The sequence below is a fragment of the Camelus dromedarius genome, chromosome 15, assembly GCF_036321535.1.
Source record: "Camelus dromedarius isolate mCamDro1 chromosome 15, mCamDro1.pat, whole genome shotgun sequence".
NCBI lineage: Eukaryota > Metazoa > Chordata > Mammalia > Artiodactyla > Camelidae > Camelus > Camelus dromedarius.
Window position 1 is genome coordinate 62406214 of NC_087450.1, and position 22757 is coordinate 62428970.

Sequence of the window (22757 nt, forward strand, 5' to 3'; positions counted from 1 at the left end):
TGCTAGGGCCACCAGGAAGGGGCATTTCTAAGCTTGGAATCACCGAGCATCGCACAGCATACAGCAGACACCCAGCCAGTGAGTCTGAATTGTTACTGACAATGAGCAGGTGTACACAAAGGCAAGATGGACAGCGTGGTTCCAAAGGGAAAGAGCATGAAGCAAACGGGCACCAGGGACCATCATCACAGCGCCGTAGACGCCTGCAGCCCTTTACAGTTTACAGAGTGATTTTTCCCATTTTCCCATTTCGTCACCGTGACAAGACTCTGAGGTGGGTGAGAAAAGGAACCTCAAGGTCTTCATTTTTATTTTCCAGTGAAAAGAGTGAAACCCAAACTGACTGGATAATTTTACTATGGTCACACAAGTAGTGACAGTGATGGTGGTCGCACGGACAGTGACAGGAAAGGTAGCCGGTCCTGAGAGCTGGCCGTGTGCCTGGCACTCCCAGGTGCTCTCTGCACCGTGTCCTGTAATCATCAAACCAGCCCTGTGGGGCCTGTTAGACAAGCCTGCCAGTTACAGGGGAGGAGGCTACTCAGGGGGGTGTCTCGAGGAGACACAGGAACGGGTGGAGTGGTGCCGGCAGCCCGAGGACGAAGTCTGGGTTTGTGACCGGGGGTGATGCTGTGGCTGCACGGCTGCCGGCCTGCTCTCCATGCTGATCCACCAGGGCAGGCCTACTCCCAGTGCAAGCTGCATCTCCGCTGGTCCTCATGCTTCAAAGCTCAGTTCCACGACCCAGGCAAGCCGAAGGGTGACGTCTCATGAGAAGCTTCTCCACCAGTGCAAACTCTGTACAAACAATTCCAACCAGCAACGACCAATGAGGAAATAAGGTAGAAAGTGAAATTTCACTCACAACGGCCACCATAGCTACAAACAGTCAAAGAATTAACCTAAGTATTAACCTAAATATTAAATATTAACATAAATATTAACAAAATATTAACCTAAATACCTGAGGCCCTTATGAAAATAATATTTAAAAATCTATTAAAGGACATGACATCAGATATGAAAAAAGGCAAGATCTATACCATATTCATGGATGAGGCAAATTGCATTGTGAAGTCTGCCCCCTACCCCAATAAATCTAGCTGTGTAATGTTCTTCCAGGAAAAATTCTAGTGTGATTATTTAAAAAATCAAGCCATTTTAAATTTATGGAACAGCAAATGTCCAGAATCAACAAGAAACCTTTGAAAAAGGAGGAAGAACAAAGTGGTGGAATCAGTCTACCAGATACTAAGGCACACTTGAAAGCGGCAGTGAGGGAAGTTCTGCACCCGCTGGAAGGAGCGGCCTGTAGACAGCAGAGGCAGAGCACAGATTTCAGACACGTGTTTAGAGATTTGGGAGCCGGCGTGTGACGGTGGAGACTCCACACAGCGGTGCGGGAAGGATGAATGATCCGGTAACCGGGGTGGGGGTAACACAGTCTACGGAGGAAAGATCGTTGGACCAAACAAAGGTCTTGCTGGGAGGACTGAGGACCCATGTGTGAAGGACGTGTGGGTGCGTCTTTACAGTCTTGGGTGGGGGAAGGAAACATAAACAGTGTTTCACAGGTGCAACCCATGAGGAAAAGGGATGGATCTGATGACTCAAAGTGCTGTTTCTGTCCAAAGAAGATACAGGGTGGGGAGGAGACAAGTGATGCACTAGGAAGCATTGCCAGCATCTAAAGCCGACCTGGGGCTCCCGGCTTCTTAGCATAGGCTGCTTCTTAAAACGAAGAAAGAAAGAGAGAGGAGACTCAGGAAATATGTGCCACAAAATTGAGCAGACAGTTCAGAAGAGGAGGGATTGAGTGCTTGGAAGACCATGAGGAGATGCACACGGAGTCAGAGAAACACAAATTAAACGGTATCTCTCCTCCATTTCATACCCACTGGACTTTCAAAGTCAAAAGCCTGGGAAGTCCAACTGCTGGTAAAGGATGGACAGAAATGAAGTCACATGCACAAGGGGCGGGGTGCGAGTGGGCCTGGTTGTCTGTCTTGACAGCAGCCTGGAGGCACCTGGTGACACGTGACTCCAGCGCAGCAGGAACAGAATTTGCCATGGTGAGGGGATGCCAGCGCCGCAGGGTGTGTGACCTAGAAGGGTGGGGGGTGAATGCCACGGGGGACACAGGGAGGTGCCGAGCGTCAGCCGTGGACCAGCGCCGTCTGCGCTGCCTGGTGGACACGTGACACTGCTGAGTGACGTTTGTGAGAAGCAGAGCGAGGGCCTCCCTCTACACCAGGAGGTCAACCAACATTCTACCATATACTCGTTATGCACAAGACTCATTCAAAGATGGAAACCAGGCACATGGGGTGCTTCCTGGGGACGCACTGGGCCAGGGCAGGGGTGGAGTAGAGAACTGGATGGTGAACACAGGAGAGGAGCTGGAAAAATACAGAAATGAAATAAAAGACAGGGTGTTGGGCATAATTCTGTGGTGACAGATCTGTGCATGGGATAGCAGAATTCCTGGAAAGTACTTGGAACAGTGAGAGCCATGTAGGGGGAGATGGAGAAGTAGGCTGAGTACGGATTTGTGACCTAGACGGGGAGTCCCGCTCCCCATGGCTGACGAGCCAGCTATGTCGGCATGGCCCACACTGGGTTTGAGTCCAGGTCTGCTAGTCTCAGAAATCCATCATTTCCCCACTAAACTGGATGTATTCGATCACACTGCAAGACCAAGTGGAAGGGCTTAGTCATGAGTGGTCAGGAAAAGTGTGGTCCCTGGCTGGTGGCTGGGAGGCAGGAGCGTGGCACTGACCTTGTGCAGGATCCTAACGGGGCTCCAGTGGCTGCACTAGGACGTCTCCACGTTGGCGGCTGTGCTGGGTGCGAGGAGCCCGTGAGCTGGAGGACAGAAGCAGTGTGGACGGGCGGCCAGACATCTAATCTGATGTCAGGTGGCCAGGGTGCCTGGGCGGTGCCCAGCAGCGAAGTCTGGTGGCCTGGTGGGGTGAATTCCCAAGGGAAGGGGCAGTGGAGGGTGGACCAGGCGGGCCGGCAGTGGCAGAGGCGGGGCGGGGGCTGCAGGGGGACCCACTGTGCAGGCAGCACCTAGACGTCCAGGCATCAGCGCAGCGCAGGGCTGAGGAGGCAGGAGACCTGCGTTTTGTTTGCCTTCCTTTCCTTCCCTAATTGGAAGTTCCTGTTTCATAATCAAACGCTGTCCTGGGAGCGCGAGTGTGATCTAAATGTTGTCAGTGTTGCAGAAAGAATTCAGAAACGAGACACGGAGGCGAAGAAAGTAAGGCAAGGACTTGTTAAGGGGTAGATGGCACGCTCTAGGGGAAGAGAGGGCCGGCCCAGGTGGGTGGCTGCCCCGAGTTTCTTTGGCAAGCTGGTTATATGGGCGTAAAAATGAATGGGCAGAATGCTCATCGGTTGGGGGGGTTTGGGGTCGTCTTTCTTGTCTTCATCCAGCTCCACCTTCCTGGGGGAGGAGGGGTTTTTTGTCCTTACTCAGTCTTGATCGGGAAGTCTGACGTTGTCATAACGAGTGACAGTTACTTTTGGACGGTGGAGATTCCTGTCTTGTCCCACCTGTCTTTCTTGGCCTCCAGGACAGTTGTCAACCCAGAATGTGGGGTTTCTTTTTACTCTGGAGGTTCCTGCTTTCCTTGGAGTGTCAGAGGCCCCCCCCCCCCCGCCCCGCGTTGTTCACAAGACGTACGGTTTTCTGCCGTTTGGCCTCGGTTCCCCTTTCTCCGCTCTTACCCGCCTGCTCTGACATAAAGATGTGGAAAAACGGTGGTGTGCACACAACACACCTCACAGGAGCTGGACTGGACCTGCAAAGTCATACCTGTCTTTGTTTTTTTCCCAAAACAGTGTAAAATCAGTGATCACTAATGAACCTTCCCCGAAACCACGTACCCTACAGTTAGCCGGGGAGCGGCCGTGGGCGGAGCAGGGCGAGGCTGGGACACTGGGGTACTTTGAAATCTGCTCAACCACCGCGAGGCCCAGCTGGAGGGTGCAGGGTCAGACACAGACCTCACCTCGGCTCTCAGCCAGATCGGGGCTGCCTCGCTCCTCACCCAGGTCCTTCCCAGCATCAGGTGGTGAGTCCCTGGCTCTGACGTGTCACTATGCGGACAACACCTGCATTTAGCGAGAGCCACAAACAGCCCGTGCTCGGGGAGGACCTCGTCGGAAGAAGTGACTCATGCGGAATCCCCACTAAGTGCACGTGGAGGAAATAAAGCTTCCACCCCCGCGGTAAGAATTACTGACGCAGCATTTTATGCACAGCAGCGCTGCTCCTCTGGTGCGGCGTCCCGTCCATGCGCTCGCGCAAAAAGTGCTGTCAGCCCTGTAATCCTGTAGTAACTACGGAGGAGTTAAAATGGGCAGAATGGCTGCATTTCCACATGATAAACAGAAGCACTTTGCTGCGCCCAGAGCAGAGGGCTCATTTTGACAGCCCGTGTTCTTGGACGGCGGCCTTGGAAGGCCGGGCTTCCTGCCGCAGGTGACGCGGGCGCTCCTGGCCAGCCCTGCCGGGATGAGCGGGGCGGGCGGCACGACACACGCATTTCTGGGACAGGGACTGCGTGTGAAACTCAGGAACAAACTGGCCCTGGCAGCCTCTGACCTCACCGCCCCCACATCTGGATATTTGTGCCCAAAAGAGAATGAGTGATTTTATCCCAAAACATGTTGCCACTTGGTGTTTAAAAAAAAAAAAGTGAGATGGAATCAGACGAAGGGAGAGCTTCGGGTTCTTCCCGGAAACCAGCCTTGCCCGGCGGAGGCGGAAGCAGCGACTGTGAGAACAGTTTGCCAGAGGAGATGCGCACTTCTGGCCGGAGGTGCTGGAAGCGTCTGCTGCTCCTGGCCGTGAACCCAGCGAGGAGGAGTCCCACCCGCCCCGCGCAGGCTGCCGGCCAGCCCGCACCGCTGGTCCCCTGGCCTGCGTCCCGCACAGATTCTAATGGCGGCTTGTGTGCCACACGGGTCCATAAATCTTTGCTGACTTGGGGGAAATCAGAGTGGGCCTGACTGGGAGGTGCAGATGGAAGGCTGGGATGGTGAAGTCCAGATGGCAACAGTGCTGCTTCCAGACACGCGGGGGATCTGCAGAGAGTTCGCCGGAGTGATGGTTCCAGAAAGGCACAGACATCTGCTCTGGGGGTATCAGCCAGGGCGGAGAGCTGACCATCTCCGGGCCCAGGGCTGGGGAGGTCAAGGGCCGAGGGGCCCCGGCTGCTCAGTGTGGGCACACATGAGACCAGCTGTGCCTCACCCAACCTGGGGCTGTGGGGCTGCGAGCCATGAGACTGCCAGCCAACACTTGGCGCTGGCTGCTTGCCTCTGCAAGGACTGGACCACGTTGGCACTTGCCGTCCACCTCTGCTTGGATTAAATCACTGCCAATGTGGCCGATGACCTCCAACGCCCCTGAGACAGGTTCAGGGTGGAGATCAGAAACGAGGCGCTCTGTGCTGTGGGAAAACTGGCTTCAGATAGTTAGATATTTTCAGGAGAAGATTTTATGAGCCCAGTTCTTGCGTCTCCTCATTTCTAGAAAAGCACCGACATCACTAACGGTGACACCTGCTCCCCGGGACCAGCAGCAGCCTCTGCCTGCACGTGTGCCTGACAGCACGCCCCGCGTCACCGAAGTCGTGTGCAACAGAGCCCCCCGCCTCTCGGAGCAGCCCCTCAGAGCTCTGGGAGGCCATCTCCCGGGCTCTAGTCCTCATTTTGCCCCAAATAAAACTCAGCCCACAGCTCTCACTGTGCGATTTTATTTCAGTGATAAGACGAAGTGGTTAAAGCCAGCGCCATGTGGAGATGGAGCAGAGGCCAGGCCTCCCGAGGGACTGTGTCGTCTGGGGGCGTCGTCCTGGGGACCAACGGCCCCGTCAAACTCCCGGGGGCCTCGGAGGCCCTCTGAGCACGGCCCTGCTGCTAGGGTGCCCTGGTCCCCCTCCCTGACCCCTCTGTACCGGGAGTCCCCGCAGCTCGGGGTCGGTGCCCTTGCTGCTTGTTCTAACTCTTCTCCACGGTGCCTCACGTCTCCACAAAGGCACAGCTTTACCTCCCATCTCGAGGGCCTGTGAGATGAATTTGGTTGGTGGGGACTCTCTGGGCTCTTTCCTCGTGCCTGGAGTGCCCGGCGTCCTGCCAGGGCGCCCCGTGGCCAGCACCCCAGGGTACGGGCACTCCGTCAGCTTCCAGCAAACTGTTGACTTGTCCCCCACCCCCTAAAGGTGGCCCAATTAACTCTGAAAACCTGGGTGAGGGCCATTTTAACTGCCACTTGTGCAAATATATTCAAATGATCATTCAAACGATTTAACATGAGCAGGGTCAGACTTCCCAGAGTCAGCTGTGTTTTTAATGTGCTGTCTGAGCGATTTCATTAGGTTGCAGTGTCAAAGAGGAGTGTATTCGATGCATAACTTATACAAATGTATGCAAATGCCCTGCCCACTGGTCGGCAAAGACCAGAAGGAAATTCCTGGGAGAGCCCCTGAACCCAGCGCTGCCGGGTGGCCAGGCTGTTATCATCGCAGGGAGGACGGGTTTGATTGCCGTGAGGCGGGAGGGGCGAGGTGGCAGCGGACGGCCCTCCAGGTCCGGGGAGGGGGTCTCCAGCGGGCGGGGGTGAGCCAAGGCTTCAATCGCCGGCCCCCAGGCTGGCTTGCAGCAGTCCTGGTGACTGGAATGCTAATCAGCTCTCAACTTTTGAACTCCTTTTGGTAGGAAAAGAAACAAATAACACAAAGAATCCAATGCCATACCCATTGTGGAGCGAGGCCTTTCATCTCCTTCTGGGGCTGGGGGAGGGGGAGGGGTGGGGTAAAGGGGGAGGGGTGGGGGTAAAGGGGGAGGGGTGGGGAAGGGGGAGGGGTGGGGAAAGGGGAGGGGTGGGGGAAGGGGGAGGGGTGGGGAGAGGGGAGGGGTGGGGAAAGGGACAGCAGGGGTAGCGGCTGCGGGTGGCCCTGTGTCTCTGGGGTGCCCCGTGGGGCCACCCGTGCCTCTGGGACTGTGCGCCCACAGAGATGACGGTGGTTGGAGCACACTCCCCCGTTTGGAAAGCTACAGCTTTTTATTTGACTTTTAAGGTCGTAATAGCCATTTTGCAGAGTATGTTTAGTCAGGGTTTGAGTTTGGGGAAGCCCCCTTGCAGGACAGAAGAGCCCGTTGACTGGAAAAACACACACAGCCTAAAAGCTGAGCGTTGGTTTTACTGGGCAGACTTTCTGGGGACTTAGGCCCGGGAGACAGGCTCTCGGGTAGCTCCGAGGGACAGCTCTGAAGAGGCAGGGGAGGAGCCAGGATACACAGGCGTTTTTGCCGCAAAGACCAGGTAGTGAGAACAGCAAAAGACGGCTGCTAATTAAAGCCAGAGAGCTCAAGTCAAGGAGTTCAGTGCTTCTCTAAGGAGGGGAAGACGCGAGAGTCTGGCTCACTGCTGCCCCTCCTCTGATCGGCACCTGAGCTGCCTGGGGCCCGAGTCCCATGCTTCCCACCCTGAGGCCCCTCTGGGGGCACCGTTGGCTGCAGGGCTGATGGCTCGATGGCCACAGTGTCCTCTGTTTACCGACATGGCAGGCGACATCCTTAGTCCACAGGACCTTTAGATGCACTCCCTGAAGACAAGCCGCGGCACGGCGACTTGGAGCTGAGCCCCCGCCTCTGCGGGGGCAGCGGGCATGAGGCGCGCGGGGAGGGGCGTCAGGCCCCTTTGACTAATGCGGCTTTGGCGTCACCTCCTTTCACCTGCCAGAGAAGGCTCCCCATTCGTATAGGATTCGATGCTGCAAACCACGCATGCAGCTCAGACCAGAGAACAGGAATTCTGGGCAGCAGTGGTGACGGCGGTTCATCCTGTGCATCGCCGTGGCCGCGGAGAACTGATTCACTTCCTCCAAGGAGGGCCGCGCTGAGAGCAGGGGCCTTCACCCGTCTCTTCCTTCAGACCTCCGCGTCTTCTCTGCCCTGTGGTGCAGCCCCGGTGTCTCTCCGTCCTCTACCCTCCGAGAACCCGCCCTGTCCCTCCCTCTCTGGGGCCCCTCCGACTGCCCAGCACATGGTCACCGCTGCGCCCAGGACCTCCCACCAGTTACCATGTCCCGCGCCCAGTGTGGCTCCTGCCCCAATGATGACCGAGTTGCTCTCTAGTTCTTCACTGTGTTCTCACCTGGCGCCGTGGACCTTCCCTCTGGTCAGTAGCCAGCAGGTCCCCGGAGCGGCCCAGAGAAGGCTCTGAGGAGGGGTGCCTGGACCAAGACACCGGCCTCTGTTGGAAGCCAGGGTTTCCTGCCAGTGGTGTCTGGACCTCGAGGAAGCTGCCCCATCCTCCTGGCTCCTCCCAGTACTCATTCTGGTCCATTACTGTCCCCTCCTGGACACCATCCACGCACTTGCCCTCACCCCTACTCCTCCCCTGAAACCCCTTCACCCACTCAGGAGGCCAGTTTCTGCCTCAGCCACCTGGACTCCTACTCGGTCCCCAGGGGGCTCCAGGGAGCTCTGTGCAAGGAAGGCCTTGAGGGCTGTGGTCCAGTCTGTCAGGGGAGCGGAAGGATGTGGGGAGACATGCGGGGACCCAGGAAGTAGCCCACGCCTCACTGCCTCCAATGCCAGGTTTAGGGGCTGTTCTGTTTTGTGTTTGTTGATTGAATGACTGTTGTTTGTGTTGCAGTACAGTTGGTTAGCAATGCTGTGCTAGTGTTCTGTGTACAGCCCAGTGATTCAGTCACACGTGTATATAATTTCCATTACAGCTCACTGCCATTCCTGCTTTGTCAGCCATGGGGAGTCAAGGAAGAGGGGAGCGGAGGGGTGACGTCACCAGGTCTGTAGTGAAATGTCATTCTGTCGGTAGATGAGTGGGTCGTCAAAGGTGAGGCCGACCAGTCAGGAGGCTGTTCCCTATTAATTTAAAGTGAGATGTGGGCGCCTCTGCCCCCTGGTCCAGTCACAGGTGGGTCTGGGTTCGGGAGAATCTCTGTGACCCAGTAGACATCTGTCCCGACACGTCCCCACATGGACAGTGGGCTGGGTGGGGCCGTTACCATGGGGTGTGACTCTGGGGGGAAGCTGCCCCTTTAGACAGGCTTCCGCCCGGATAACGATGGCAGCTTGCCCTCGGAGAAGGGGAGTCATTGTCAGTAAAAGCTTGACTCTCTATGATGCAGGGCCCCTGCGGACACGGAACAGCGGCTGTGAGCAGGCGTTAAGGCTGCAGAGTGACAGGAGGCCCCGGGGGCAGGTGCGGAGGTGGGGGCGCCAAGCCTCGTCCTGCCTTCACTGACTTCACCAATCTGTGCAAGAGGCCGGTCTCCACACCCCGCTGCAAACCAGACTGGTGCGCGGCTCTGTGTGGCTGTGTACGGCAGACACCCTGGATTAATAAACCTGTTAATCCAGGGGCCACAGAGCCCCTGTCCCCCGCAGGCACCGTGGTGACAGGTGCAGAGAGGACGGCCTCGTGGAGCAGAGGGGTGGGGCCACCCACAGGGGGTGCGTGGTGCCAGGAGCACCGAGGTGCGACCCTGTGTCATCATCACGTGCGGCGGTGGGAGGTGGGGCCCAGAGAGCTTTCCTGGGCACGAGGCAGGCGGCCTTGCCGGCGTCGGCGTGGAGTCAGGATGCCGCCCGCGGCCAGAGCAACCGCTGCGCGTGCCGGGGACGGGGGCGTGGGCCGCTCCGGCACAGGCTCACTGCAGGCTCCTGCGACCGTGGAAAAGCCTTCCTCCCAGTGCTGGAAGTGTGGAGAACTTCAGACTCCCGCGGGGACGTCGAGGGGCCACGGGGCGCGTGGAGCTGGAGCCAGGAGCCCGACGTGGCCCCAGGACGCCCCTCGAGCGCCGTGTGGTGTGACCCTAGCAGGGCCCCGGCCCCGGCGCACCCGCAATGTGCAGGTGGTTTCCCCACGGGGGAGGGCTGGCCAGGGCGTCCGGTGCCCTCAGGCTCTGATGGGCACGACCCCACACCCCACTTCCACTCAGGATGCTTTTCTGCTGGGTAATGACGTTGTCTGGGGCTCGGAAAGTCTATGAAAGGAAACACGATGAACAATTCAGTAAACATTTATTTTTCTTTACAGAGATTTAGTTTACTTACAATGTGGTGTTAGTTTCTGGGGCACAGCGCAGTGAGTCAGTGTTACATACATACATTCTTTCCCAGAGTCATATATACACACTTCTGTATTCTTTTTCACTATAGGTCAGCACAAGCTACTGAATGTGCACTGGAATGCTGTGCAGTAGGGCCTTGCTGCTCGCCTGCTTTATGTATGGTAGCTAGTGTCCGCTGAGCCCACACTCCCAATCTATCCCTTCCCACCCCTTTCCCCCGGTAGCCATAAGTTTGTTTTCCGTGTCTGGGAGTCTATTTCTGTTTTGTAAATAAGTTCATTTGCGCCTTTTTTTTTGGATTCCACATGTAAGTGACCTCATATGGTATTTATCTTTCTCTGTCTGGCTCACTTCACTTAGAATGACAATCTTCAAGTCCATCCATGTTGCTGCACATGGCATCATTTCATTCCTTTTTATGGCTGGGGAGCATTCCAATGTGTATAGGTGCATCTCTACCCAGTCCTCTGCCAATGGACATTTAGGCTGTTTCCGTGCCTTGGCTGTTGTAAACAGTGCTGCTGTGAACATTGGGGTGCAGTTCCCTCCAGATATGTGCCCAGGACTGGGTTTGCTGGATCATATGGTAACTTTATTTTTAGCTTTTGAAGGGATCTCCATACTGTACTCCATAGTGGCAGCACCAAACTGCATTTCCACCAGCAGTGTAGGAGGGTCCCTTCCCTATCCGGTGGGAGGAGTGGGAGGGAATGTGAGACCCAGCAGGGCTGGCGAGGGTTCTCTCGGCAGGACCAGGGCCCCTCCGCTGTGGCGTGTGAAGCCAGCCCCGAGCAGAGCTTCCAGCCAGCCGGTGGGAGGGGCGAGGCCGGTGAGGGCAGGGCCAGGTCTTGACCGAAGTGACGAGAGATGGATGAGGACCGTGCTCTGGGCACGTGTGAGCCACCAGGCTGCACGGGTGAACACAGCACATGTTCAGGGCCAGAGGTGCTGTGGGGTCCGTGGGCCGAGCGTGGGTGTGGGTGTCGGTGTCGGGTGTGCACGGCGAGGTTGCCAGGGACGGTCCTGCCTTCTGTCTGCTGCTCCAGAGCCACTGCTGATGGCAGCCTGTCCTGTTCACTCCCAGAGGATCCCAGTTTGGGACATAAATTCAGATGAGCTTCTTTAGGGCAGGAGGAGACAAAGCAGGCTGGTCAGGTCCCGGGACGTGACCCTGAAGGGCCTGGGGGTTCTCCTGACAGCCAGAGGGGCCTGGTTAGAGTCTGAAGCAGGTAAGTAAAACTCTAAAGAAAAAAAAGAGAGAGGAAAGAAAGAAGATACTGGTGGGTACATGTCAAGATACATCCGTCCAAACCCACTGCAGGCCCAGCACCCAGCGCGAGCCTCGCCTGCCCTGGACGCCGGGTGACGACCACGTGCAGGGCTGCTTCGTCTGCTTGGAGAGCGCGAGGCTGTGCGTGTGCAGCGCGGGGGTTTGTGGGGAATCTCCGTACGTTCCCCTCAACTTTGCTGCGAACCTGAAGCTGCTCTATAAAGCACTCTAAAAAGCAAGCGAGCCAGCGTCTGGGACAGACCCTCTGGATGGCGTGAGGGAGGGTGCACTGAGGGCCCTGCAGGCCCGGGGTAGGTTTTGGGGGCCTGGTAGGAGGTCGTGCCTGTGGACAAGCCAGGTTCAGCGAAGCGTCCTGGGAGGGCCCAGGCCTGGCAGCATCTGGCAGGTCCTGCAGAGCCCTCTAGGGTGCTCGCTGGGGGACGGAGACACACAGGCCCGGGAGCGCAGATGCCCTGGGCTGTGACCTGGGTGACGTCCCCTGGCTCCCAGGCACGAGCCCCCTAGGCCCCCTCCTGGCCCTCCTCCCAGGACCCACCCCCTCCCCTCCCGGGCCTTCCTCCCCTCCCAGACTCTCCCCTTCCAGCTCCCCTCCCTTTCCCCGCCCCCGCTGCGCCCCAGCCCTGCTCGCAGGCAGCACCTAGCACTCTGTCTCTACGTGTGACCAGCTTCTGTCTCAGCTAACTGGCCCTTTCATCTGTCTCCCTTCTGCTCTCCCTCCCTCCTCCGGTTTCCTGCCAGCTCGAGCAGGGACCAAAGGAGAAAGGAAGAAAGATGAAACAGGCAGCCGCTGGCAGTGGGGGAGGTGGGGCGAAAGGTTGACACTTCAGAGGAGACCAGAGGAGCCTCCTCCGGCCACGCGCCCTGTCCTGTGCGGTGTGCATGTGCGGGCGCGCGGTGCGTGTGCTCCTGGGACCCTGGTGTGGAGCGTTTCTGGTGTGTGTGTGTGTGTGTGGCATGCACGGACACCCGTGAGGCTGTGTGTACCGTGCCATGGCCCACGTGTGTGCGTGTGGCCCTGGTGTGGGGCGGGTGTGGGAATTGGGGAGCCCTGTGTGAACCTGTCTGTCTACGCAGCGGGCTCCTGGCTGCTGGGCTGGGAGGCCGAGGGTCCCAGGGACAAGGGCCTGACCAGCTCACCAAAGACTGTGTTCGCCCCATGGCTCTCGGCTTCAGCCACAGAGCGTGGCAGGGCCTGGTCCCATCCTGGCGGTCAGGCCCTTCCCCAGGGGCCTCTCTGTTACATTCAATGCCGGGTGTGAGTGTGTCCTGGAGGCTGGGGACTCTGGGCTCACCCTCCAGGAGGCCCCCGTGTTCCTCCAGGCATCAGGGGGTTGACCTGCCAGATGCTTCCAGAACGGGGCTCACCAAGAACACTGGCTCACAGCCCACTCTCCTCCTGGGCCATGAAGGGTGGAGGCAGACAGAATTTCTGAACAGGTACATGTGGCCGAGGCAGGTGGGTGGGGGCGGGCTGGCAGCAGGGGGGAAGGGGTGCAGGTGGAGGTGGTTCCAGCCTCTTCTGCCAGCCCCGCCCTCCCCGGGGAGGCGTCCGTCCTGAGTCCCAGCGCCTCCCCCTGGGCCGACCGCCAGCGGCCCCAGCTCTCATGGGACATGTTCTCAATTAGAATGCCTGGCTCTGTAAACACCTTTCTGGAAGACACTCTTGAGCATTTGAAATTATAAGTGGAATCCTCTGCATCAGCTGGGGATATAAAGGACGCTTCACACGGCAACGGCTTAGCTCCCCCGCCAGCTCCCTGTGTTCTGTTTGTTGTTTCTCCCTGTCTGTTCATATCATCTTGGGGAATTGACTTTGAGTCTCTCCCCTTTGGGTCTCTCCTTGGCCTCTCCCTCTTCCCCCCGGGGTTCTGCCCAGGGCGTTGGGGCTGACCCCAGGGAGGCCCCTGGAGGGCGGCCAGTGGCCGTGTGCCTGGCGGGGTCGGGGTTCCGTGTGTGGGTGGAGGCAGAAGTGGGGGCCGCCCGCCCTGAGGCCCTGGGGGCGGCATAAACCTTGGTTTGACACCGTCTCCTCCTTAGAAACCATCCTTGGAGCAGGAGATGTTTCCCCAACACCCTCGTCTCTGCCAGACTTCACGTGGCAGCTGGAGGGAAGGAGGAAAAATCCAATGTAAACACATCACACTTCCAGACTGCCGCGCTGGAGCGGGGGCCTTTACAGGTACCAGACCGCCCGGCTTCCTGGCAGAGGAGGGAGCTGGCAAGCTGGGCTCAGGCTGTGCTGCAGTGACGAGGACAGGTGCCCAGAGGGACTTCTGGGGGCTTTTGTCCCACCTGTAGCTAGTCGCCTCCTGCGAGTTTTGAGTCAGCTCTGTGATCGTCTTCGACCTGGAAGAGGCCCCTCATTTTGCAACTGGGGAGCTGGGGCCCAGGGGGCTCTCTGACGTCCGTCTGTCACACGCCGGGACACCCAAAGGACCCGCGCACTCCTGGGCGGGCCCAGGCACATTCCGGATGCGCCCCATCTATTCCCTGATTCTTACCTCTTCGGGTGGGCGACCCCAGGCAAGCCCTCCGGGCCTGACCCACCATCCCTAAAATGCTGGAAGTAACGCTTCTCTTTTCCACCTTTGATGATTTTTCTGAGGACTCAGTGGGTCGTGATCACCTCCGGAGGTGACAGAGGCTCCTGTGACAGGAGGGCAGCGAGGGCAGCCTGGGCACAAGGGCTGGTCCCAGTCTTCACCTGCCAGAGCCCTGGGCCCCTGAGACACCCCTTACTGTGTGCCCTGAATTTCTGATCTTGGACAAGCCAGGCCCCCCAGCCCCGCCCCCACCAATTCACACACATGCTCACGTGCACGTATGAATGTGCACACGCACACTCACATGTACACACAACATATGTGCACATGCACACACAGCCTCAGCCTGAGGGCAGCCTGCTTCCCCTGCACTCACCGGTCCCTGAAATCGCACTGGACATGGGGCAGCCCCATGCCCGGCCGGCTTTGAGGCGTTGGGCGCACCCTCTCATCCGTCCAGGGTCCTGTGTGCAAACAGCGAACAAAGAAAGGGGGTGAGGGGGGGCTTTGCCTTGCTTAGGGTTCTCGCAGCAAGCAGGAGGGGTCACAAAGTGACCACCTGAGGGGTGTGGCAGCATGCGCTGTCCTGGGACGGCAGGCTCTGGGCTGCGGGTCGCACCTGAGGGCAGCGTCACACCTGGAGAGCAGACAGCCCCGGAGCCTGGCATTTCCTGGGACCTGTGCCTTTGGTCCCAGGTGGGCTGGAGTGACCCCTGAGGGAGAGGGCTGTCGAGCCACTGATGACCTCTGATTCACCCACTGTCTGGACCCAGGTGGGCCAGTGGGCACGGGTCAGCCGAGAGGGAGGAGGAAAGGGGTGGCCGGGCCTGTGTGCGGGGGTGTGTGTGTGTGGTGGGGACCATGGACAGGTCAGGTGACTAGGACCAAGTCCGTGCAGGGTCCAGTGTCGGCCCTGGAGTGGCATTCCTGTGGCTCACGGAGACAGAGCAGGTCAGACCGCCGGGGGACTGGGAGCTGGTGCACACACAGTGCACAGATCAGGCGGACCCCTGGCTCTCGCCCTGGCTCTGACCTACCCCCCAAACATACTGTGGACCCTTCTTGGACAGGACCCTCCACCCCGGGCCTCTGCTCGGTGCCTGTGTCCCTCAGGGCCCAGCTGCCCGGATGGCTTCTTGCAAGCCGAGGCCGTGGGTTCCCTGGACGGGACTGGAGGAGGAGACTCTGGAGGATGCCTGACATCGGTGCCCCTTACCAGGTATCTGGGGCCGCCTCAGACCCGTGCCCCCCTCCGCCTTTGGCAGGGTCCCCGGCTGCCGTCTCCCCCGCGCCGCTCACCTGTGGGAGCCCGGCCACCCTCCCTCTGGCAGGATGGCATGTGTCGCAGCTTTATCTTGTCTCCGCAGGCCCGCCTGGGCTGCTGCCTCCCGTCCCAGCAGCTCTGCAGCGGAGCCGCCGACTTGGATGGCGTCCCGGGGCTGAGTGTCCCGGAAGAGGCCTCTGCAGAAGCCTCACGTCCGTGACGGGCAAACCCGGGTGGATGGAAGCCCCAGGACCAGCGAGGCTGTGACAGCGGAAGCAGGGTGGCAGGGCTTCAGCCTGCCCTCCGGGGGGTGGGGGGAGTGGAGATGCTGCTTGGGGATCAGAGGCGCCGTTAGGGGCCGGAGGCAGAAACCCCAGTGTGCCTGTCCCAGTGCTTGAAACGCCTGCAGGAGGGAGGCGATGAACTGTCCTCTTCACCTGGGACCAGTCCAGCCTCCCCGCTGGTGGAGGGTGGCTCTGCAGGTGTGGCTCCTGGATCCCACTGCAGCCAGGATTCCAGGCGGGAGCTGAGAACCCCAGTCAGGATGGACTCCAGGTCCTGATTCTCTTGGGAGCCTGAGAAGAAGCCACACAGACCCCCGGGACCAGGCCACCAGGAGCCAGCCACACCACACCCAGCTGACAAGGAAGGTTCCGGGCAGGGAAGGCGTCCCCTAGACTCGGCCAGGAGAGCAGGCCCCGAAGTGGGCTGGGGGGGGGCAGGGCGGTCCCCAGACCCCCCGCTGGCTGCTTCCTCACGCTGGGGCTCTTCGCTTTGCATCTCGCTGCCTGGAGAGGGAAAGGGGAGACGGATAAAGAAGAGGAATGCTCTCTGGGGTGGGGTTACTAGGGGCTCACTCAAAGTAAGGGAAATGGATCAAAGTTTTGAAAAGACAGGTGAGTTCTTCGCTCTGCTGAAGCACGTGTGGTGACCACGTGGGACTCAGATTAATCCACAGGGTTAAATGCTTGTGTGAGTAGCGCGTGTTTGTGAGGGAGACAGACAGACAGACGGAGATGGAGACAGAGACAGGGAGGGAGAGAGAGCATCGAGGGTGTCCTGGGGCACTGGCCCTGTGCCTGGAGGCCACGCTGCATATCCGTAGAGGAAAACGGTGGACAGATGCGGGCAGACACACGTGGCAGGGCTGCGGCCTCCCCTGGTGCACGTGGCAGTGCCGTGGCTGCTCGTGTGGACGGACCTAACCACACCCTCTAAACATAAGCCACGTCCATTTGATGTTGACTCAGCTGTCCCAGGACAAAGCGGCTGTGCTGCCCCATGCGTGGCCTGAGGGATGTTCGCACAGAGGAGGGAGGGTTCGGATCTGGCTGACCCTGGAGCCGGCTCTGTGGCCACCCTGCCCAGGACAGCTGTGGTGGTCGGCAGAACAGAGGGAGCCGACGGCCGATGAGCTTCTCTGCCCTCCGAGGAGGCTCAGTCTAGAGCCACTGAAAACACAAAGCTTTCCTTGCAGCCGAGGCAAGACCCGAACTGCTCTGGAGCCCGGGAGGATTGCTCTGGCGTCCGTCCCGGGACCCTGTGCCCACCCAGTCTCCTCCCCATCCCGCCTCTGCCACCCTGACCACCTGCTTCTCTCTGCCCGCTCGCTGGGGGAGGATTGACCCTCCATCTCGTCTGTCGTCTCAGAGGAAGCGCAGTGTCTCCCCGGGCAGGCCTGAGGCTGGGGCCCTGACTGCCGAGGGGAAAGTTTTGCTGCCTGGTGAGAGCTTTGGACCAGGAGTGGGAATGTGGTTGCACCCAGGACAGGGGCTTGTGGAGACCCCTGGCTCGTGGTCCGTGGGCAAAGCCTGTGGAGGTCGCCTTGGTGCGCACACGACGCTGAGGACGAGCTCTCGTGTGTCTGAGAACCGGGGGCGCGTCCACACCAGCACCTGCCCTCACGGTGCGTGCGCTGTGCACCTGCTGGGCTCGCTGGTGGGTGAGGGCGGATGAACCGCTCCCTGTGGAGGCTCCCTCCCTGAGGGTGGAAGGGCTGGGCTTGGTGGTCCCTGAAGTTTCTAAAGATGCTCGCGTTTCCAGAACGCGTCTCCCTGAGTGCTTGATTCCCTGGACAAGTCTTCGGGGCGTGAGGTCCTGGCGCGCCCGCCTCTGCCCGGGGCTTCAGGCGTGACCTTGACTGATGGGGCAGGGCCTCCATTCGCCTGCCTCCTCCCTGCAGCAAAACTGCCTGATTCCCACGCTGCCCTGAGCTGCAGGGAAGTCAGTGGGACAGTGTGTCTTTGGTAAATATGTAAAAATGATAACTTTATAACTTAGGAAGCAGATTCACACATTTTGAAGCCTTACAGTGAGTTGGGGACGCTGATGTCCAGAGAGAGGCAGGGCGTGCCCATCTGTCCGTCTGTCTGATGAGATGGTGGGAGGGGGACTGAGGGCCATTCCAGAAATGCCCCCTTGGGCCACAAGTGGACGGCACCCACGGAAGGGGCCGGGTGGAGGGAGGAACCAGTCAGTGATGCCTGGTGCTCGTGGGATGGAGTGGGCGGTGGAGGCTGTGGTTCCTCCGTCCCTGCCGCCCTCGGATGCACCCCGGGTGTTAACTCATCTCCGTCAAAGGGGTACATTCAGCACATCCAGTGTCCCTGGGACGGATGGCCTCCCACGGGGCTGGTAGGGCAGGTCCCCCTCTCTCTTTCCAGGGTGTCTCCACCTCCAGCACCCACTTCCATTCCTACCTGGATTAGCGTCCTGGAGCTGTGACATCACGGCATCACTGACGAGCAGCTGAGAGAAGCAGAAGCGTAGTTTCTCACAGTCCTAGGGGCCGAGTTCTAGGTTTCTTCAGGGTCGTGCTTTCTGCTCTCCTCTCCGGGGAAGGTCCTCCTGCCTCTTCCAGCGCCTGGTGGCCCCGGGCGCCCTTGGCTGGTGGCAGCGCGGCTCCTCCAGGGGCCCTGGGCCTCCTCCCGCCCTTCTCAAGGGGTTTTGCTCAAGCAAACTCGAGGCTCCTCCTGGTGGATGCAGCCCTGCCCCCAGACCTGCACGTGGCCCCGCGGGCCCCGCAGGTGGCCGGCTTTCCCTCACCAGGCTGCGGCTCGTGGCTGTGGGACGGGGTGCAGCCTTTCCTCCCCCCGGAGGTCCTGCCCAGGACGGCTCGGCTGGGCTTCAGAGCAGGCAACACTGGCCGGAAACCAAGGCAGAGAACAGGACTCAGCTGGTGGATGTACTGATGCAGACCCTCCTCTCCCCACGGGCGACCCCTCTGAGGCGTCCGTCTGTCCTTGAAGTCAGGAGCTGCTGCTCTGGGGACTCTTGGGCCTCGTCTCTATCCTGTCACCTCATCAGGGAAGACAGGAGGGTCGCTTTTCAGCTGCTTTGCACCAGCACGTGTGCCCACACACGCACACACACATGCACACACACAGGATTTTTGTATCACTTTGTGTTTTTCACTGTTGTTTGTGGAGTGTCTGTCTTGAGGCCCTGCCTAGATTCCCCACTCACCTTGGACGCTCCTGGCTGCCGGTTGCAGTTTGTGACCTAAAAAGCAAAAGGCTGAAAACAGAGGCAAGTGTCCGAGTCTTGAAGCTGGAGGCCATCTGCTCGGGCCTGGCTCGGTCGTCCAGTGGAGGCGGCTGCAGGTGCCGCGGGCGCCGGGGACGCGGTCCGGCCCTGACAGAAAGGCAGGACACGGAACCAGGCTGTTCTTACCCCAGCAGATGCACCCGAAGGCCCCCTTCTGCAGGGCACCCCCAAATCTGTCCTGGAACAATGCGCCCCCAGCCCTGGGGTCCCCGGGGCCTGCAGGGCCAGCCAGGCTCTCAGCCCAGGAGTCACAGCTGGTGACGTCACGTGAAGTCCCCGCGTTCTGGTGTCTGGATACAGCAGTTCCTGCAGGAGTTTGTTCTCATCTCGGGACTTACTGAAACAACAGCAGGATGAACACGGTACGGCTGAGCCTGCTCCACGGAGCGACAGCCGCGTGCAGGTCGCCACCCATGAGCACGCGGGAGCCCCGCTGACCTCTGTCTGCAGCCGAGTCCTCCCCACTGGGGGCCCGGTGCGCCCTCCCAGCAGGCCTGGGAGGAAGAGGTGTTCTGAAGGGCTGTCTCCTCTGTCCAAGGCCCTGCTCTGGTTATAATTGGTCACACTGGCACCAGCCAGCAACTTGTCAAGGGCTGGTGGTCAAGGAGAGTCTGCTGAGCCTGCCCCAGCCGCCCTGGCTGTGACCACTCTGCTCTCAAGCAGCGACAAGGACGAGAGGTCAGTGCCTCCCAGTCTGGCTGTGGCTCTGGCCTCTGGCTCTCATGGCACCAGAACGAGCTGGAAGGAGCTGGAATGCCTCCAGGAAGGCTCCCCCAAGGTCGGCGGCCAGACCGTCCCTCCGAGACACAGCTTCCTCCCGATGCTGAGGGGTCTCAGCGCCCCCCCCCCCCCAGCCCCTGCTCCCCTTCCGCACCATCTGCCTGCTCCAGGCTGGCGCCCTGTCAGCCTCCCTGACTGCAGCTGTGAACCTTGGGGAGCACTCGGTGAGCAGAAAAATGAATCTGAAATCTTCCCTCCAGGCCCCCCTCTTGCGTCCCCCTCCTCGCCCCGCTCCAGGACCAATTGATCTGCCAGTCCAGCCTCCAAGTGGAGCTGAGGCCAAGTTGGCGACCTGCCCAAACTTGTCAGCTTCTCTGACCAGATGACAGGAGAGCAGGCCTGAGCCAGGGAGGGCCGCACGTCCTTGGGAGAGCGCGTGCGGGAGCAGTGCTGGGGAAGATGGCGGGCGGCCAGGAAGCTCTCCCTGAAGGGCTGTGTGGAGCTGTGTGGGGGGATGTCCCCATGCCTGGGGGACACTAAGCCGTGGCGTGTGCACAAGCACGCAAGCACATGTGTGTTCATGTGTGTTTGTGTGTGTGCACACGTGGGTACCGGGCGTGGCAGAGAAAAAGCACAAGGTGGCAGTTAAAACACTCCCGGGCTCTTTGGAGTCCCTGCAGGTGTCCTGTGGCACGTGTACCTGCCTCACTGTGACATAAGAAATCTGCCCTGGGCTCTTCCACCTGCCACGCCCCTGGGGGAGCGGTGCCCCAGACCCGGATTCCCCATCACAGCTGAGTCTGTGCACAGCGGGAGGACCTGCCGGCTCCGGGCTGGGGCTGGGAGCCTTGCTACAGGCCCCCCCGGCGGGAAGTGATGCACAGACTCATCATTCCTCAGTGACGATCCTCGGGGTGCGATGTCCCACAGGCCCACGTCTGGGCTGCAGGGGAAGTGGGAGGGAGTGCTGGTGCTCTAGGGAGGAGGATGGAAGAGGAGCAAAGCTTTCAAGGAGCCTCAGAAGCTGCCCCGTTGATCTGCAGGGAGCTTCTGTTGTGCCAGATTCCCGTGTCCACGCTGTCCTTGTGGGAAAACCTGTTCTCTTGGCTTCCAGTTACCACACTCATCTGGGCCACCTGTCCCTTCTCCACCCCCTCTCTCTTTGCTCTGGGGGTGCGGTGCTTGGCCTCTTTGCACCCTAGGCACAGTCTGGGGGTCTTAGCTTCACCCCTATGCAAAGACCCCAGCTCTGTGTCTACCCCTTGACTTTGCAGAGTTCTGGAACCACATTTCCAGCCTCCCCTGGACCTCTCTGCTGAGGAGGCTCACCGGGGGGCCTCAAAACCAGCCAACTGAGCGTTGAGCTGGTCTTGACTTCACCCCACATCTGCCCCCCGACCCCCATCTACATTCCATCCTGGGGCAGGCCCCCTCCCCACCCATCCTCTGGGCTGGAGTTGGGAAGTCCTTCTGGACGGAGTGCTGGCCCAGCCCCACGTCCTCCTGCGGGTGCCCTTCCCCCTCCATCATCGTGGGTCTTGGCCATTTCTGAAACCCCTGGGCAGATCTCTGCCTCAAGTCTGCCCCCGCCCGTCTGGCAGCCCCTCCACGCTGACACTCGGGCTCTGATCCACTCTCCACGCTGCCTCCACGGGGTCTGCTTGTTCTCACGCCCCGAGGGCGCTTCTGCTCCTCTGCTTCGAATCCTTCCTGGGCTCTCCACGACCTTCAGATGCTTCTCAGGCTCTGCAGGGCCTCTGCCTGCCCTTGCCCTCCTTCGGGCCCCCCGCACACCCGCCCTGGCGCCGTCCAGGAGAAGGCTTGGGCCTCCTGACCCCTGTTCCCCGTGGGCTCCCGCAGGGCTGGCTCAGGCTTAACCCTGGAGTCCCGTCCTCTCCTGCTTTCCCCCTGCAGGCTGCAGAGGCTGTCGCTGCTTCCCTGCACGGCCCTGGATCTGTCACTGTCAGCGGGACAGGCTCTTCACTTCCCCTCCACATTCTGAGCTCTCGGGGGCCAGGCATGTCTGCTGTACCCCTGCAACTCCAGTCAGGAGAGCATGCCCGCATGCCTTCAGTCCCTCTGGAGTGTCCACGCCCTCCCATCCCTGCCCTGTGATTGGAGGAAACGACTGCGCCCTCCCTGTCTCCCTGCCTTGAGATTGGCGGAAACGCCCACTCCTTCACAGAGGCCCTGCCCGCAGGAGGCCTGAGGCTCAGGGCTCTGGTGCCAGGGCTGACCCCCCAGAGCTGGCTCCCTCCACCTGTGGCTCTGACTGTTGGAACTCCTCCCTCATAGGCAGGTCTGTGTCCCCGTCACTCGCCTTTAGGGACACAGTGTCCAGCTCCCTTTCTGCTGGACAGCCCTGCAGTGCCTCCCCTGAGTGTTCTCGCATCCGGAGTCCCCGTCACCAGGGAGATGTGGGCAAGTCCTCCCCTCACCTCTGTGCCTCGGGCATGGGGCCCGACCGCTGACCCACAGTGTGACCAGGGTCTGCGCTTCTCACACCTGGAAGTACACGTAACCCGCTGGGCAACCTGCCCAAAGGCCGGCTTGGGCGGAGCCTGGGAGCCTGTTTCTAGCAGGCACCCCTGGTGGCTGGGCGCTGGGCCGTCTCTGGGGTCTCCCTCAGTGCACCGCCTTCAAAGAGTGTCTCAGTCATGGTGTGGAGGCCCCTCTGCCTCTGTCAGTGGTGTGTCACTCTCCCCCTCCCCCCTGCTCTTCTCTCCCTCCCCCTCCCCCCATTCCTTCCTCCCTCCCCCCCTCCTCTTCTCTCCCTCTCCCCTCCTCCTCCCTCTTCCCCACCTCTGCCTCTTCGCCAACCCATCCCATTAGGAGAATCTTACCGGGTTCTCTGCCCAGGCACGGCAGACGTTGCCAGCCTCTGCTCCCTGACTTCTGGGGCCTCTTCTGAAAAGACTCTCACATGCGCTCACCTGGTAAGATTTTCCTGATGCAGGCCTGGGTACTGACCTTGGCATGTGCGTCAGACCTCTAGTCCCTGTCTCGTCTCCGCTGGCTGACTTGAATCTTGTGAATGTCGGCGTTCACAGACTGACTGAGACCTGCGTCCCACTTCTCCCTCCCTAAAGCACGGTGACAGGATGCTGGGCTTTGCCCGTCATCTCTGGGCTGCCTCCAACACCCAGGCTGCTGCCAGGGGCATGAGGACCTCGGCTTTCAGCTGCCTGGAAGATACCCCGGGTCATTCTGTCCAGCCAGCCCCCGGCCCCTCATGTCTCTCCTCACTGTCTCTGTGCCTCGCTTCCCTCATAAGTCTC

General features: G+C 59.9%; 2 long non-coding RNA genes across 3 annotated transcripts; both read right to left on the reverse strand.

The window, feature by feature from the left end:
• Positions 1-11065: 11065 nt before the first annotated feature.
• On the reverse strand, positions 11066-15469 carry LOC105094020 (uncharacterized). Of its 2 annotated transcripts, none has more exons than XR_837608.3 (3): positions 15249-15469; positions 14326-14413; positions 11066-11356 (listed from the first exon to the last, which is right to left on the reverse strand). It is a non-coding gene; the product is annotated as an uncharacterized LOC105094020 (long non-coding RNA). The 2 variants fall into 2 exon arrangements; XR_004141409.2 differs by lacking the exon at positions 11066-11356 and adding an exon at positions 13916-14053.
• A 481-nt stretch (positions 15470-15950) lies between these two features.
• On the reverse strand, positions 15951-22407 carry LOC135323094 (uncharacterized). Its single transcript, XR_010384321.1, has 3 exons — positions 22323-22407; positions 17913-19096; positions 15951-16001 (listed from the first exon to the last, which is right to left on the reverse strand). It is a non-coding gene; the product is annotated as an uncharacterized LOC135323094 (long non-coding RNA).
• Positions 22408-22757: the final 350 nt, after the last annotated feature.